The sequence below is a fragment of the Saccopteryx bilineata genome, chromosome 9 (assembly GCF_036850765.1).
Source record: "Saccopteryx bilineata isolate mSacBil1 chromosome 9, mSacBil1_pri_phased_curated, whole genome shotgun sequence".
In the NCBI taxonomy this organism is placed as follows: Eukaryota; Metazoa; Chordata; class Mammalia; order Chiroptera; family Emballonuridae; genus Saccopteryx; species Saccopteryx bilineata.
The window spans coordinates 86715092-86731142 of NC_089498.1; positions in this window are offsets into that span (position 1 = coordinate 86715092).

Below are 16051 nucleotides of genomic sequence, written 5' to 3' on the forward strand. Positions count from 1 at the left end.
ATGGATATTGGTAAATATTAGGTAGAGACAAGGTATTATCAATAGTTATTTTAATGTGTGGATGACTTGATCTGGCCAATATCTGTATTGGAAAGGGCCCAAGGTTGCATTGAAATATTCTGCTAAAAATGTTCAGTCTCAAGATTATTTTCCTCTTGTGAAAGTTCCTTTACAATCATTATTTTCCTAATTGGTTCTGGATTTAATGCATTATCTAAATACATTTTGTGAGGTCTTGACGTCAGAGTAATGGCGGGGTAGGAAGCAATACCGATAAATCTCCCCCAAAACTCAACAAGATCTTCAACCAGAAACAGAAAAACCTATCCTTGGAGCCTCCAGATGTTTTGCAATACACCCAAAGGTATGATCAAGCGAAAATTGGCTAAATATATAACCAAACACCGAAGGAAATAGGGAGTAAGAAATGCTCCGCCTTCCTCACTAACCTAAACAGGGCGGCTTTCACTGGAAACTGAGAATATAGAAACTAAGGCAGGCAAAGGGGGTGAATAGATCCAGGCCGCAACACAAACAGCCGAACCAGGCAGTGGCATGGAGATCCAAGCTGAGGAAAAACTGTTCCTGTGACAACCCGGGTAATACAGCTAACACTCGCGCCAAACCCAGACAAAGAAAGACAAGCGGGGCAGCCATTTTACCCGATCCCCTGGTTGGCGCGTGCAGATAGTGGGCGAGAGATTCCTTCCAAAGCCCCGGGAGGGTGTGCCCATGTTACCCCACAAAGAGGCAGAGTCAGAGGCCTTTGTGTGGGCCAAAGGACTCGGGGCCGCCCCAGCGCCCTGGGAGAGCCGCACACGGGGAGGGAGCGAGAACTAACTCCAACGCTGGAACTTTTCCATGCAGGCGGAGGTTTCACTCAGAGGGTAAGGCCGCTAGTCTGATATCCTGGTCTGCGCGTGCAGATAGTGAGCAAGAGATTCCTCCGAGTGCCTTGGCAGTGCCTGCTCATGTTATCCCACAGAGGGGCAGAGTCAGGGGCCTTTGTGTGGGCCAAAAAGCAGAATCTCAGGCTGCCCCAGCACCCTGAGAGAGCTGCGCACAGGAAAGGAGCGAGAGCCAATTTCAACGCTGAAACTTTTCAGGGCAGGCGGGGGGTTTCACTCAGAGGGTGAGACTTCCGGCCTGACATCCTGGTCTGCGTGCATGGAGAGTGAGCAAAAGACTTGACCCAGCACCTCAGGAGTGGGAGCCTGTGTTATCCCACAGAGGGGCAGAGTCAGAAGCCTTTGTGTGGGCCAAAAGCCGAATCTCAGGCTGCCCCAGCGCCTTAAAAAAGCCGCACACGGGGACGGAGCGAGAGCCAATTCCAACGCTGGAACTTTTCAGTGCAGGCGGGGGGTTTCACTCAGAGGGCGAGACTTCCGGCCTGACATCCTGGTCTGCGCTCGCAGATAGTGAGCGAGAGTTTACTCCAAGCACCCCAGGAGTGGGTGCCCGCCTGTGTTACCGGACAGAGTGGCAGAGCCAGAGGTCTTTGAGTGGGCAGAAGCCCTGCCTGATTATGCTAGCAGCTCTGACTGACTGAGCCTTACCCAGAGCCCTGCATTGAGTGGGAATAGAGTGAAGAGTTGCCAGCTCTTTGAGCCTCTTACTGTCCAGGCAGAGGCAGCAGCAACCCCATAGCTGGATTATCAGGCTACTAATTGAGGAAGGAAAGACTAGAAGAGAGGCTCCAGGAACACGGACTCTCTCACTGTTGGAGCCTATAAATGCTAATGAGCCTCGACTGCCAAAGAGACTGAAGCACAATACATGGCATCGCCATAGAGACTTATCAACTTCAAACCTCTACCTGAGCGTGCCAAAGGGGCAGAACCTGGGGTACAGACTCACTGATGAGGAAGAGGGAGAGAAAAGAAAAAGCAAGAAGATAACCTCTCAAAATCAAGAATAATCCGCAGACTTTATAACCTATCCCATTTTATTATATTTGTTCGTTTGTTTCTCTTATCTTCATTCTTGATTTTTTTTTCTCCTCCAATTTGGTCGTTTAACTCTCTACCGGTCTTACTCTCTCCTCTCCTTGAACTACACTACCCATAAGTGTTACATCTCTCATTATCTTTTCTTTCCTCTTCTTTTCTCTCTATGAGGGTTGCACTCCAAAACCCTTAACTCTCTCTCTCTCTCTCTCTCTCCTCTTTTTTCTTCTTTTAGTGGTTCCCTCTTTTTTTTCTCTCTCTCTCTTTCTTTTCTCCCTCTATATTAGTTTCTTCCTTTCTCCTTTACGTCTCCTCTCATTCGAACCTCAATAACGAACAAATTATCTTATCTGGGACTCAAACTTATGTTTGTGGCATTTTGGGGTTTTTTTACTTCACCTTTTTAACTCACTAGCAGTGCTCCCATCCCTGGCTCTCCATTTTATCAAACTCTTTTTCCACTATATACAATAGTAATTTTTTAATTTCTCCTCCCATTTTCCTGTTTCCCTCTTATTCCTCTCATCATAACTCTTATTCAACCAACACCTAAACACAAATCATTTTATTCTTTTTTTATTTATTGATTTTTTTTAGAGAGAGAGGAGTGAGAGAGAGAGACAGAGAGAGAGAGAGAAGGGGGAGGAGCAGGAAGCATCAACTCCCATATGTGCCTTGACCAGGCAAGCCCAAGGTTTCGAACCGGCGACCTCAGTGTTCCAGGTCGACGCTTTATCCCACTGCACCACCACAGGTCAGGCTCATTTTATTCTTGATACAAATTTTTTCCTTATTTGCTTTTTGTGGGTCCATACCCCCCTTTTTTATTTTATTTATTTTTTATTTTTATTTTTTTCTTGCCCCTTTATTACTTTTCCCCAATTCAGGCCCTCCATTCCAGGTATTGTTTATTCTATTAAATAGAATATAATTCACAGTTCACCACAAGATTTTCTCAAGAAAGAGGGGAGAGGAGAGGAAAAAAAGAGGGGGGGAATAATTTCCTTTTTTTTTAATTTTTATTTTATTTTTCTTTATATCATTATTAATTTTAAAAAAACACTTCTTTTGATTTTTATTTTTTTAACTTTTTATTCTTTATTAAATATCATTAATACTATCAACAAAACCACCCTCAGATGCCATTAAGGAAGAGAAAATCGAATATCATGGATACAAAAGAAAGAGAGGTAACACAGATAGATGAGGAAAAAATCTATGGAGAAAAAATTTAATATATTGAAAACTTTGGAGCTAAATGACAGAGAACTCAAGATAGAAATCCTAAAAATACTCAGAGATATACAAGGAAACACAGAAATGCAATTTACGAAGCTCAGGAAACAACTGAATGAACACAAAGATTATATGTCCAAGGAAATTGAAACTATAAAAACAAATCAAACAGAGATGAAAAACTCAATTCACGAGCTGAAAAACGAGGTAACAAGCTTAGCTAATAGAACAGGCTAGATAGAAGACAGGGTTAGTGAAATAGAAGACAAGCAACTTGAGGCACAACAGAGAGAAGAAGAAAGAGACTCAAAAATTTTAAAAAATGAGATAGCCCTACAAGAATTATCTGACTCCATCAGAAAAAATAACATAAGAGTAATAGGTATATCAGAGGGAGAAGAGAGAGAAAATGGAATGGAGAACATACTCAAACAAATAATAGATGAGAACTTCCCAAGTCTGTGGAAAGAACTAAAGCTTCAAGTTCAAGAAACAAACAGAACTCTTGAGTTTTCTTAACCACAACAAACCTACTCCAAGGCACATCATAATGAAATTGGCACAAACCAACGGCAAAGAAAAAATTCTCAAGGCAGCCAGGGAAAAGAAGAATACAACATATAAAGGAAGGCCCATTAGATTATCATCAGATTTCTCAACAGAAACTCTACAAGCTAGAAGAGAGTGGACCCCAATATTTAAAGTCCTGAAAGAGAGGAACTTTCAGCCACGAATACTATACCCATCAAAGCTATCCTTCAAATATGAAGGAGAAATAAAAACATTCACAGATACAGAAAAGATGAGGGAATTTATCATCAGAAAACCCCCACTCCAGGAATTACTAAAGGGGTTCTCCAATCAGATACAAAGAACAAAAAAAAAATGAAGCCACAAGTAAAAGCTCCAAGAAGAACACAATAAAACCAAATTTAAACTGTGACAACAATAAAAAGAAAGGGGGGAGAGGATGGAGATTAACAGTAGCAAAGGATGATGGAGTGCAAAAGTACTCACAAAATAGTGCACTAAAATGAACAGGGTAGGAACCCTTTTCATTACTTAAAGGTAACCACCATTGAAAAAACCACCACTGAAGCACACGAGATAAAAAAAGATAGCAACAGAGGAAAGATGTATGGAATACAACCAAATAGAAACAAAAGATAGAAAAATGAAAGAGAAGGATCAAACAAGACACAAAAATAACAGAAAGCAATGTATAAAATGGCAATAGGGAACTCACAAGTGTCAATAATTACACTAAATTAAATGGATTAAACTCACCAATAAAAAGACACAATATAGCAGAATGGATTAAAAAAGAAAATCCAACTGTATGCTGCCTACAGGAAACTCATCTAAGTAACAAGGATAAAAACAAATTCAAAGTGAAAGGCTGGAAAGCAATACTCCAAGCAAATAACATCCAAAAAAAAAGCAGGCGTAGCAATACTCATATCTGATAATGCTGACTACAAGACAGCAAAAGTACTCAGAGACAAAAATGGCCATTTCATAATGGTTAAGGGGACACTGAATCAAGAAGACATAACAATTCTTAATATATATGCACCAAACCAAGGAGCACCAAAATATATAAGACAGCTACTTACTGACCTTAAAACAAAAACTGACAAAAATACAATCATACTTGGAGACCTCAATACACTGCTGTCGGCTCTAGATTGGTCATCCAAACAGAGAATCAACAAAGATATAGTGGCCTTAAACAAAACACTAGAGCACCTGGATATGATAGACATCTACAGGACATTTCATCCCAAAGTGACTGAATATACATTTTTCTCCAGTGTACATGGATCATTCTCAAGAATTGACCATATGTTGGGCCACAAACACAACATCAGCAAATTCAGAAAAATCGAAGTTGTTTCAAGCATATTTTCTGATCATAAAGCCTTGAAACTAGAATTCAACTGCAGAAAGGAGGAAAAAAATCCCACAAAATGTGGAAACTAAACAACATACTTTTAAAAAATGAATGGGTCAAAGAAGAAATAAGTGCAGAGATCAAAAGATATATACAGACTAATGAAAATGACAATACAACATATCAGAATCTATGGGATGCAGCAAAATCAGTGATAAGACGGAAGTTCATATCACTTCAGGCCTATATGAACAAACAAGAGAGAACCCAAGTGAACCACTTAACTTCACACCTTAAGGAACTAGAAAAAGAAGAACAAAGACAACCCAAAACCAGCCGAAGAAAGGAGATAATAAAAATCAGAGCAGAAATAAATGAAATAGAGAAGAGTAAAACTATAGAAAAAATTAATAGAACAAAGTGCTGGTTCTTTGAAAAGATTAACAAAATTGACAAACCCTTGGCAAGACTTACCAAGGAAAAAAGGACGGAACTCATAATCAAAATCCAAAATGAAAGAGGAGAAATCACCACGGACACCGTAGATATACAAAGAATTATTGTAGAATACTATGAAAAACTTTATGCAACTAAATTCAACAACTTAGAAGAAATGGATAAATTCCTAGAACAATACAACCTTCTAGACTGAGTCAAGAAGAAGCAGAAAGCCTAAACAAACCTATTAGTAGAGAAGAAATAGAAAAAAACATTAAAAACCTCCCCCAAAATAAAAGTCCAGGCCCTGACGGCTATACCAGCGAATTTTATCAAACATTCAAAGAAGACTTGGTTCCTATTCTACAGAAAGTCTTCCAAAAAATTGAAAAAGAAGCAATACTTCCAAACACATTTTATGAGGCCAACATAACCCTCATACCAAAACCTGGCAAGGTTGGCACAAAAAAGGAAAACTATAGACCAATATCTCTAATGAATATAGATGCTAAAATACTAAACAAGATACTAGCAAATCGAATACAACAACATATTAACAAAATAATACATCATGATCAAGTGGGATTCATCCCAGAATCTCAAGGATGGTTCAACATACGTAAAACGGTTAACATAATACACCATATCAACAAAACAAAGAACAAAAACCACATGATCTTATCAATAGATGCAGAAAAGGCTTTTGATAAAATACAACACAATTTTATGTTTAAGACTCTCAACAAAATGAGTATAGAAGGAAAATATCTCAACATGATAAAGGCCATATATGATAAACCATCAGCTAACATCATATTAAATGGCACTATACTGAAGGCTTTCCCCCTTAAATCAGGAACAAGACAGGGTTGTCCACTCTCTCCACTCTTATTTAATGTGGTACTAGAGGTTCTAGCCAGAGCAATCAGACAAGACAAAGAAATAAAAGGCATCCATATCAGAAAAGAAGAAGTAAAGGTATCACTTTTTGCAGATGATATGATCCTATACATTGAAAACCCCAAAGAATCCACAAAAAGACTACTAGAAACAATAAGCCAATACAGTAAGGTCGCAGGATACAAAATTAACATACAGAAGTCAGTAGCTTTTTTCTATATGCCAACAATGAAACACCTGAGAACGAACTCAAAAGAATAATCCCCTTCACAATTGCAACAAAAACAATAAAATACTTAGGAATAAACGTAACAAAGAATGTAAAGGACTTATATAATGAAATCTATAAACCATTGTTAAGAGAAATCGAAAAAGATATAATGAGACGGAAGAATATTCCTTGTTCTTGGTTAGGAAGAATAAATATAATCAAGATGGCTATATTACCCAAAGCAATATACAAATTTAATGCAATTCCCATCAAACTTCCAGTGACATTTTTTAAAGAAATAGAGCAAAAAATTATCAGATTTATATGGAACTATAAAAAACCCCGAATAGCCAAAGCAATCCTAAAGAAAAAGAATGAAGCTGGGGGCATTACAATACCTGACTTCAAACTATATTATAGGGCCACGACAATCAAAACAGCATGTTATTGGCCGAAAAATAGACACTCAGACCAATGAAACAGGATAGAAAGTCCAGAAATAAAACCACATATATATAGTCAAATAATTTTTGATAAAGGGGCCAAGAACACACAATGGAGAAAAGAAAGCCTCTTCAATAAATGGTGCTGGGAAAACTGGAAAGCCACATGCAAAAGAATGAAACTGGACTACAGTTTGTCCCCCTGTACTAAAATTAACTCACAATGGATCAAAGATCTAAACATAAGACCTGAAACAATTAAGTACATAGAAGAAGACATAGGTACTAAACTCATGGACCTGGGTTTTAAAGAGCATTTTATGACTTTGACTCCAAAGGCAAGAGAAGTGAAGGCAAAAATTAATGAATGGGACTACATCAGACTAAGAAGTTTTTGCTCAGCAAGAGAAACTGATAACAAAATAAACAGAAAGCCAACTAAATGGGAAATGATATTTTCAAACAACAGCTCAGATAAGGGCCTAATATCCAAAATATACAAAGAACTCATAAAACTCAACAACAAATAATCCAATAAAAAAATGGGAAGAGGACATGAACAGACACTTCTCCCAGGAAGAAATACGAATGGCCAACAGATATATGAAAAGATGCTCATCTTCTTTAGTTATCAGAGAAATGCAAATCAAAACTGCAATGAGATACCACCTCACACCTGTTAGATTAGCTATTATTAACAAGACAGGTAATAGCAAATGTTGGAGAGGCTGTGGAGAAAAAGGAACCCTCATCCACTGTTAGTGGGAATGTAAAGTAGTACAACCATTATGGAAGAAAGTATGGTGGTTCCTCAAAAAACTGAAAATAGAACTACCTTATGACCCAGCAATCCCTCTACTGGGTATATACCCCCAAAACTGAGAAACATTGATACATAAAGACACATGCAGCCCCATGTTTATTGCAGCATTGTTCACAGTGGGCAGGTCATGGAAACAACCAAAAAGCCTGTCAATAGATGACTGGATAAAGAAGATGTGGCACATATACACTATGAAATATTACTCAGCCATAAGAAATGATGACATCGGATCATTTACAGCAAAATGGTGGGATCTTGATAACATTATACGAAGTGAAATAAGTAAATCAGAAAAAAACAGGAACTGCATTATTCCATACGTAGGTGGGACATAAAAGTGAAACTAAGAGACATTGATAAGAGTGCGGTGGTTATGGAGGGAGGGGGGAAAGGGAGAGGGCAAGGGGGAGGGGGTGGGGCACAAAGAGTACTAGATAGAAGGTGACAGAGGACAATCTGACTTTGGGTGATGGGTATGCAACATAATTGAACGACAAGATAACCTGGACTTGTTGATCTTTGAATATATGTATCCTGATTTATTGATGTCACCCCATAAAAAAATAAAATTATTAAAAAATAAAAATAAAAAATAATAAATACATTTTGCTTTTAGGGGAAAGGATATATGGGCATTATAGTTTTCAGGAAAATCTCTTTCTATCAGGTGAATTGGGGACAATTTGACTATTAAAAATTATATATGTTGCCTCATAACATTCCCTAGTTGGAAGGGAACAGATTCTGATTTAAAAATAGCCGTTGGTTGTTTAGATAACCCTACCATTTGCACAAAAGCTTCACTCAAGGTAGAAGGTGACTTAGTTGAATACAATTAAGAACAGATAAAGGCCTGACCTGTGGTGGCGCAGTGGATAAAGCGTCAACCTGGAAATGCTGAGGTCGCCGGTTCAAAACCCTGGGCTTGCCTGGTCAAGGCACATATGGGAGTTGATGCTTCCAACTCCTCTCCCCCTTCTCTCTCTGTCTCCTCTCTCTCTCTCTCTCTCTCTCTCTCTCTCTCTCTCTCCCTCTCCTCTCTAAAATGAATAAATAAAAAAATTAACAAGAACAGATAAAGTAATCAGTACCTAAAAAGACCTATTATGGTAACTTTAATTTTTCCTAGACTATTAAGGAGAAGCGGAAGCACTCTCTTGTATTTCTCACAAGAACCATAACTTTTTTCTGTTTTTTTTTCCCTTTCTAAATACCATTTTAGTTTTTTATAAATCTTCTTTCTTAAGGTGAATGAACTCCTTTATAGGAGTTTCACAGAAAACTGTATTTAGTAATTATGAGGCTTTGTTCTCAGAAACCAGTAGGTATATTAATTGGATTAGGTCAGAATAGCCAGGATCACATGTCCTGACAGTTTAATTAAATTCTTTTGTGAAACTATCAGGGGTCCAAAGAAAATCAGGAAAAGCTTTATGTAAACTCCTTAATTCTGTTCTAGTCCAAGGAATAATTATTGGTTCCTCTCTGTCTGAGACCGGCTCTTCCCTTAAGGGGTTTGATAGAATTCCTGGATTATTCCTATCTGTATTTTTGTTCTTATTTTCCCTTTGGTCAGTAGGGAGTGGTAATGGAAGAGTTACAGAGAAGGCAGAAGGGGAAAAATAAGTGGGGGAGGTCAAGTCTGGACAAGGAAGCTCAGAAAGCAAAGAATATAGTAGAGGAACTATATAAGGGGGAGGAATGAATGTTGGCATTTATTAACTTCAGAAGCCTTCTTTAGTTCAGTGTCAGTCTGTAAAAGTTTTTGTTAACCTTCCTTAAAAAACTAAAATTTATCTGTGCTTTTCCTAGAAGCTTTTAATTTACAATAAAGATAAGTTTCTCATTCATTAAATTTAACTATACAGCTAGCTTTTTCTAATTTTACACACAAAAAATTAATTAGAGTTTTATTTTGGCCATTATAAGCTGATATAATTTCTAGTTAAATCATCACATTTCTGTAAGTACTCTCAAGTAAAGTCTATTTATTGTATGTCTCCAGGAGTATTAATAGAGGCTGGGGCTGGGAGTGTCCAGATTGAAGGCATGATTTTCCATATTAATTTTAGTTGTTGTTTTTTTGTGTTTTTTTTTTACAGAGACAGAGAGTGAGTCAGAGAGAGGGATAGACAGGGACAGACAGACAGGAATGGAGAGAGATGAGAAGCATCAATCATTAGTTTTTCATTGCGCGTTGCAACACCTTAGTTGTTCATTTATTGCTTTCTCATATGTGCCTTGACCGTGGGCCTTCAGCAGACTGAGTAGCCCCTTGTTGGAGCCAGTGACCTTGGGTCCAAGCTGGTGGGCTTTTGCTCAAACCCGATGAGCCCGCGCTCAAGCTGGCGACCTCAGGGTCTCAAACCTGGGTCCTCTGCATCCCAGTCCAATGCTTTTTCCACTGCACCACCACCTGGTCAGGCTTAATTTTAGTTTTATTTTGGAATCTGTAGAGTCTGAGCAAATTTTTAGGGATACTGTGTGGTGGGTTGAAGTGTGTTGTTCCAAGAGGCTGTCATCTCATGAGTTGTGTCAAATACTCTTACATGTCTCAATTTCTCTCCCTGGCTGTCTAAAACAGACAGGGCAGAGTGCTAGGTAACTAGCACTTATTTAATGAGTCAATTATTTAATTACAGCTGAGTTGTAATTTTCTAAGGGGCTCCTGCACATCATGCACATGCCCCCTGACACCTCCATAAAGATTTAGTCACTTAAGAATACCCATGATTTGAGATGGATGGAGGAAGTACACCTTATATTCAAAGCTGAGTGAGTTCAGGCTCTCATTTATTAAGCAACAGATTTTGGTCAGATTCTCAGAAAGCAATCCCATTTGAAAGCCAACTTTAAAACCCAGTCACCCATTTTTCTTCTGTTCTGAGTTATCAACTCTCATCATTAGCCTAGGTTCTCTCAATCCTTAAATGTTAGCTTCACCTTAAGGATTGAAAAAATCAAAACAAAACAGATCAAATAAAGTCAGGCCTTTTACCTTAAAACAGGAAGGCCTGGAATTCTGAAAAGAATTCACAAAGTTCACTTGGTACAAACAAAGAGCCAGTGGTGCACAAGGGACCCCTTCTGGTCTGTAGTATGGGTGCAGGTCTGCAAGGTTGTCCTGGGTTAGATTTTCTGGAATCCTGCTATCACACCATCAGGTAAATGTCTAGTGTAAGAAACATTTAAACCTGTAGAGAATTTTTGTGAGTTAATTTGAGACAAACAGATGACAATTTCTGGGAAGCAAAATTTCAACAAAGCTATAAAATGATTCAGAGAATGGCAGTTTTGCTCCTTATTTTGTATAATACAATCAAAGGGAGGAGTCACAAGAGTTATATGAAATCCATTGGTGATAGATTAGGGAAGTGTGAGGAAGCAAAATGGGGAAATCCTTGGGAATGGATAAAAAGTGAAACAAACAGACACATACTTCTTTTACAATTTTGGATGTAGGGTGGTTAACAATGAACACATTAGCAATGGCAATGAGGGCTTTTGTGGTCTCTGCTCTGGTGCAGTGAGGGGGTCTAGAAAAAAGAAAGTTACCCTAACATTCCAAAGGCATGTTATTGCAGATGCAAAAGACAATAAACAAGTTCAGTTAAGGTAAAGATTGACTTTGTTAGGGAAGATACCAGTTTAAGACATGACAACCCGCCATGACTTGCTTTTTTTTTTTTTTTTGTATTTTTCCGAAGTTAGAAGTGTGGAGGCAGTCAGACAGACTCCAGCATGTGCCCGACCGGGATCCACCCAGCATGCCTGACAGGCGGCGATGCTCTGCCCATCTGGGGCATTGCTATGTTGCAACTGGAGCCATTCTAGCACCTGTGACAGAGGCCATGGAGCTGTCCTCAGTGCCTGAGCCAACTTTGCTCCCATGGAGCCTTGGCTGTGGGAGGGGAAGAGAGATACAGAGAGGAAGGAGAAGGGAAAGGGTGGAGAAGCAGGTGAGTGCTTCTCCTGTGTGCCCTGACTGGGAATTGAACCCAGGAATTCCACACGCTGGGCCGAAGCTTACCACTGACCCAACTGGCCAGGGTTTGCCATGACTTGCTTTTAGTTAGGAAATTTTAATTTCAGACCTCCCTCTGTTGTTACTTTATGTCTCTGAGTTTGTAAGTCCACTATGCAGGCCTCCCCTGAGTTGTTAGGTTTAGTATGTGGCCCCATTTTGTCCATAGTCTTTAATAGATTTTTGTTTTATTGACTGAAATATAAACTTACAGCATAGCAAAATTTGAGGATACTGTTAAAAGAGTTTTAGAAGAGTATTTATAGCTTGAAATGTGGCCTATAGTAGGTGAAGTTGAGATGCCAAAATTTGCCTGATATAGTAGAGAAAACACCCAAGGGCTATGGGAATGTGAAATGCTGGAGTGAGTTTACTATGAGAGAATTTTTCATATATTCTGTTAACTAGGTCTCACAGGAGGTTGCAGAGAATTCTCCACATATCAAGCCTTTAAAAGTATCAATACATTGGTGAGGGGAGACTGTCATTCTTGAAGTGGTCTATAGTGGCTATTCTTTTGCCAAAGAATGACAGTGAAAAATACTACTATTGAACAGGTTTCCCTGAACTCAGGAAGAATCCTGGTAACTCATGGTAATTCAGTAGTAGGGCCAAATGATTTTACTTTAGCATTAAAGACTAACATACAAACATATTAAACCAAACAAATAACAAAATAGTGAACCTAGAGTAACTATATATATGTTTATATATTTACATTTTATATGTATATATACATTAAATATAAACTGACTAAATAGGCAAATAAAGGGGAATTTGTCAGTTTGGATAAATAGAAAAGGTTGTCCAACTCTATGTTATCAACAGAAGACACACTTTAATTATAAATACCAGAAAAGTTGAAAAAAATGTGGAAAAAATATACACCAGAAAAACTGGAAGCATAATAAGGACTGGCATGATTAATATAAAATAAAATAGACTTTAAGAGAAGCAGTGCATCTAGGCTTAAAGGAAACATTCCATAATGATAGCCAAGTTTCAAAATGCATGAAGCAAAACTAGTAAAGCAGAAGAAACAGGTGAGCTTATGATTATTGTTGGTGTGTTAACTCAGCTTATCTTTCAATAGAAAGGCTATGAAAAATGTTGAAGTAATTAATATTTATAAAACACTACACAAAATAATTTCAGAATAGACATCTTTTAAAGTACACATGGAGATTTTTAAAAAGCCATATAATGGTGATTAAATAGGTCTCAATAATTTTTAGTTTAAAATCTTAGAGTTTTTTATTTTATCCTAATAGAATAAAATTAAAACAAATATTAGTAATAAATCTAGGAAACACCATATATTTTGTAATTAAACTTACTCTACTAAATAACATATGAGTAAAAAAAAAATCACAAGAAAAATTTAAAAACTATGTAGTATTGACTAAAATTAAATGGCAACATAACAAAATTTAGGGGATGCAGCTAAAGTAGCAGTAGAGGAGAGTCTGCAATTTGAAATGCTCTTATTGGAAAATAAGAAAGGTTTAAAATCAGTTTTCCACTTAAGAGTCTAAAAAAAGAAGCATATTAACCATAAAATGGATGAAATAATAAAGAAAAGAGAAGCATAATAAAATGGATAACATATAACAACAGAGAAAAATAAGAAAGTTTAACTTGTTTTTGGAAAAGTTAATACTATTCATGTAACCCACATAAAACTAACCAGAGGACACATACACATATACACGGACACAGACACACATGGACACACATGAGGGCAGAGAGAATTATCAGTATCAGAAATACAAGAGAAGCTATCATTACAGAGTCTACTAATTTTAAAAGGGTAATGAGAAAATAGTACAAATAATGGTATGCTTAGATATTGACAATTTGGATAAAATGTCCAAATTAAAAAAAATTTAAGATTTTATTTATTCATTTTAGAGAGGAGACAGAAGAGAAAGAAGAGAAGGAGAGAGAGAGAGAGAGATAAGGGGAGGAGCAGCAGGAAGCATCAACTCCCATATGAGCCTTGACCAGGCAAGCCCAGGGTTTCGAACCTGTGACCTCAGCGTTCCAGGTTGGTGCTTTACCCACTGTACCTCCATAGGTCAGGCAAAATGGCCAAAATTTGAAAACAAAAGCAAAGGCATAATGCATCAGGTATGCTTAATTACAGAGTTACAAGTTCAGTTTAAAAGTTGCACATCAAGCAATGCATTTCCCATTACAAAGATAGATTACAACAGTAGTGGACAACAAGGCCCCACACAATTTACAGACCATACACAATACTTAGGCCATGCAAAGAATATGGCACACAGGAGAAAGAATGTTCAGGCAAGCATCAGGCCCAAAAATATTACAGGCACAGCTCCCTAAGATCTTTCTTATTTGCACAAAGATGTGCTTCACCTGTGGATTAAACAAATAAAATTTGTGTAGTAAAACTTGGTTTCAGGAGAGTTTTCTAAACTTTGCAGTAGAGATTTTTATGTTCTTCTGGCTATTTGGACAAATTAGTTTTTTTTTTAATTGATTATGCCAATTCTGCATCATCAAGAAACCAAAGCTCGAAGTGTTGTCAGGGCAATTTCAAATATTAAATTTCACACAAAATAATCATTACATTTCCAACTGCCCTCATCTTTGTCAAGAGTCAGTGCCAAATTTCCAGTCATCCTTGCATAGAAATGTACTATCCTAATCCAGATGTAAAATGACTCTGTTCTTTCCATCCATAATAACATAATGAAGGAAAATAGCATATTAGCTTATCAATGGAGGCAGAAAAAGCATTTGGAGATATTTTATCAGTTATATAAAAAATACCAGCCCTGGCCAGTTGGCTTAGTGGTAGAGTGTCGGCCTGGCGTGCAGGAGTCTCGGGTTCGATTCCTGACCAGGCCACACAGGAGAAGCGCCCATCTGCTTCATCACCCCTCTCCCTCTCCTTCCTCTCTGTCTCTCTCTTCCCCTCCCTCAGCTGAGGCTCCATTGGAGCAAAGTTGGCCCAGGCACTGAGGATGATCCCATGGCCTCTGCCTCAGGCACTAGAATGGCTCTGGTCACAACAGAGCAATGCCCCAGATGGGCAGAGCATCACCCCCTGGTGGGCATGCCGGGTGTATACCGATTGGGCGCATGCAGGAGTCTGTCTGACTGCCTTCCCGTTTCCAATTTCAGAAAAATACAAAAAAAAATGTCTACAAACCAATGAGGCAAAAACATGTAAAAATTGAAGATTTTTATAAACTTCCATAAGAAGTGTATAAACGCCCAATAATCATATAAAGAAGTGGTCAATATTATTAGTAATTAGAAAACTGTAAATTAAAACCACATTAAGATAATACTTTATACTCACTAAAATGGCTAAAATTTTAAAAGCTGACCACCCCAATACTGAATAAAATGTTGAACAAATTGAATACTCAGACATGCTGATAGGTCAGCATGTGGGTCAGTTATTTTAGATAACTTTGGGATTTTCTTATAAGGACAAACCTACATTTTACCTATGACCCAATAATTCTAGGGATATATTCAAGAGAAATAAATATATGTGTCTGCAAATAGACTTACATAAAAGTGCTCAAAGCAGATTTATTTATAATGATCAAAAAATTGCAGGATGGGGACTACAAATGTCCATTAGGAGGAGAGTGCTTGAGAAATTTGCCCACACAAATTGATACATTCAAACACTTCTCAGCACTGTAAGAGATTGAACTGTTGGAGCATGCTACAACATGCATGAATCGCTAAAACATTGTCAGAAGAAAGAAACTATATGCAAAAGGGTATATACTATACAATTCCACTTATATGAAATAAAAGGGGCAACACTAATCTACATGCAATAAAGAAAAAACCTGGTTGCCTAGGGCTACATCCAGGACCTTTCTGGAGTGACTGTTCCTTATCTCCATTGTGATGATAGGTTTAGCATTTGTCAAAATTTACTGAATTATGCACTTAAGATCTTTGTATTTGACTGCCAGAAAATTTTATCTCAATAAGAAAAAACAAACTTTTAAAAAGGTAAATAAAATGCAATATGTTGAAAGAACGATGACAGACACAAATACTATATAAACTTATTTACGGAAAATGTCAATCAAGCAAAATTTATTGGCTTAGGAATCAGAAAATTTGTCTTTTGGGGT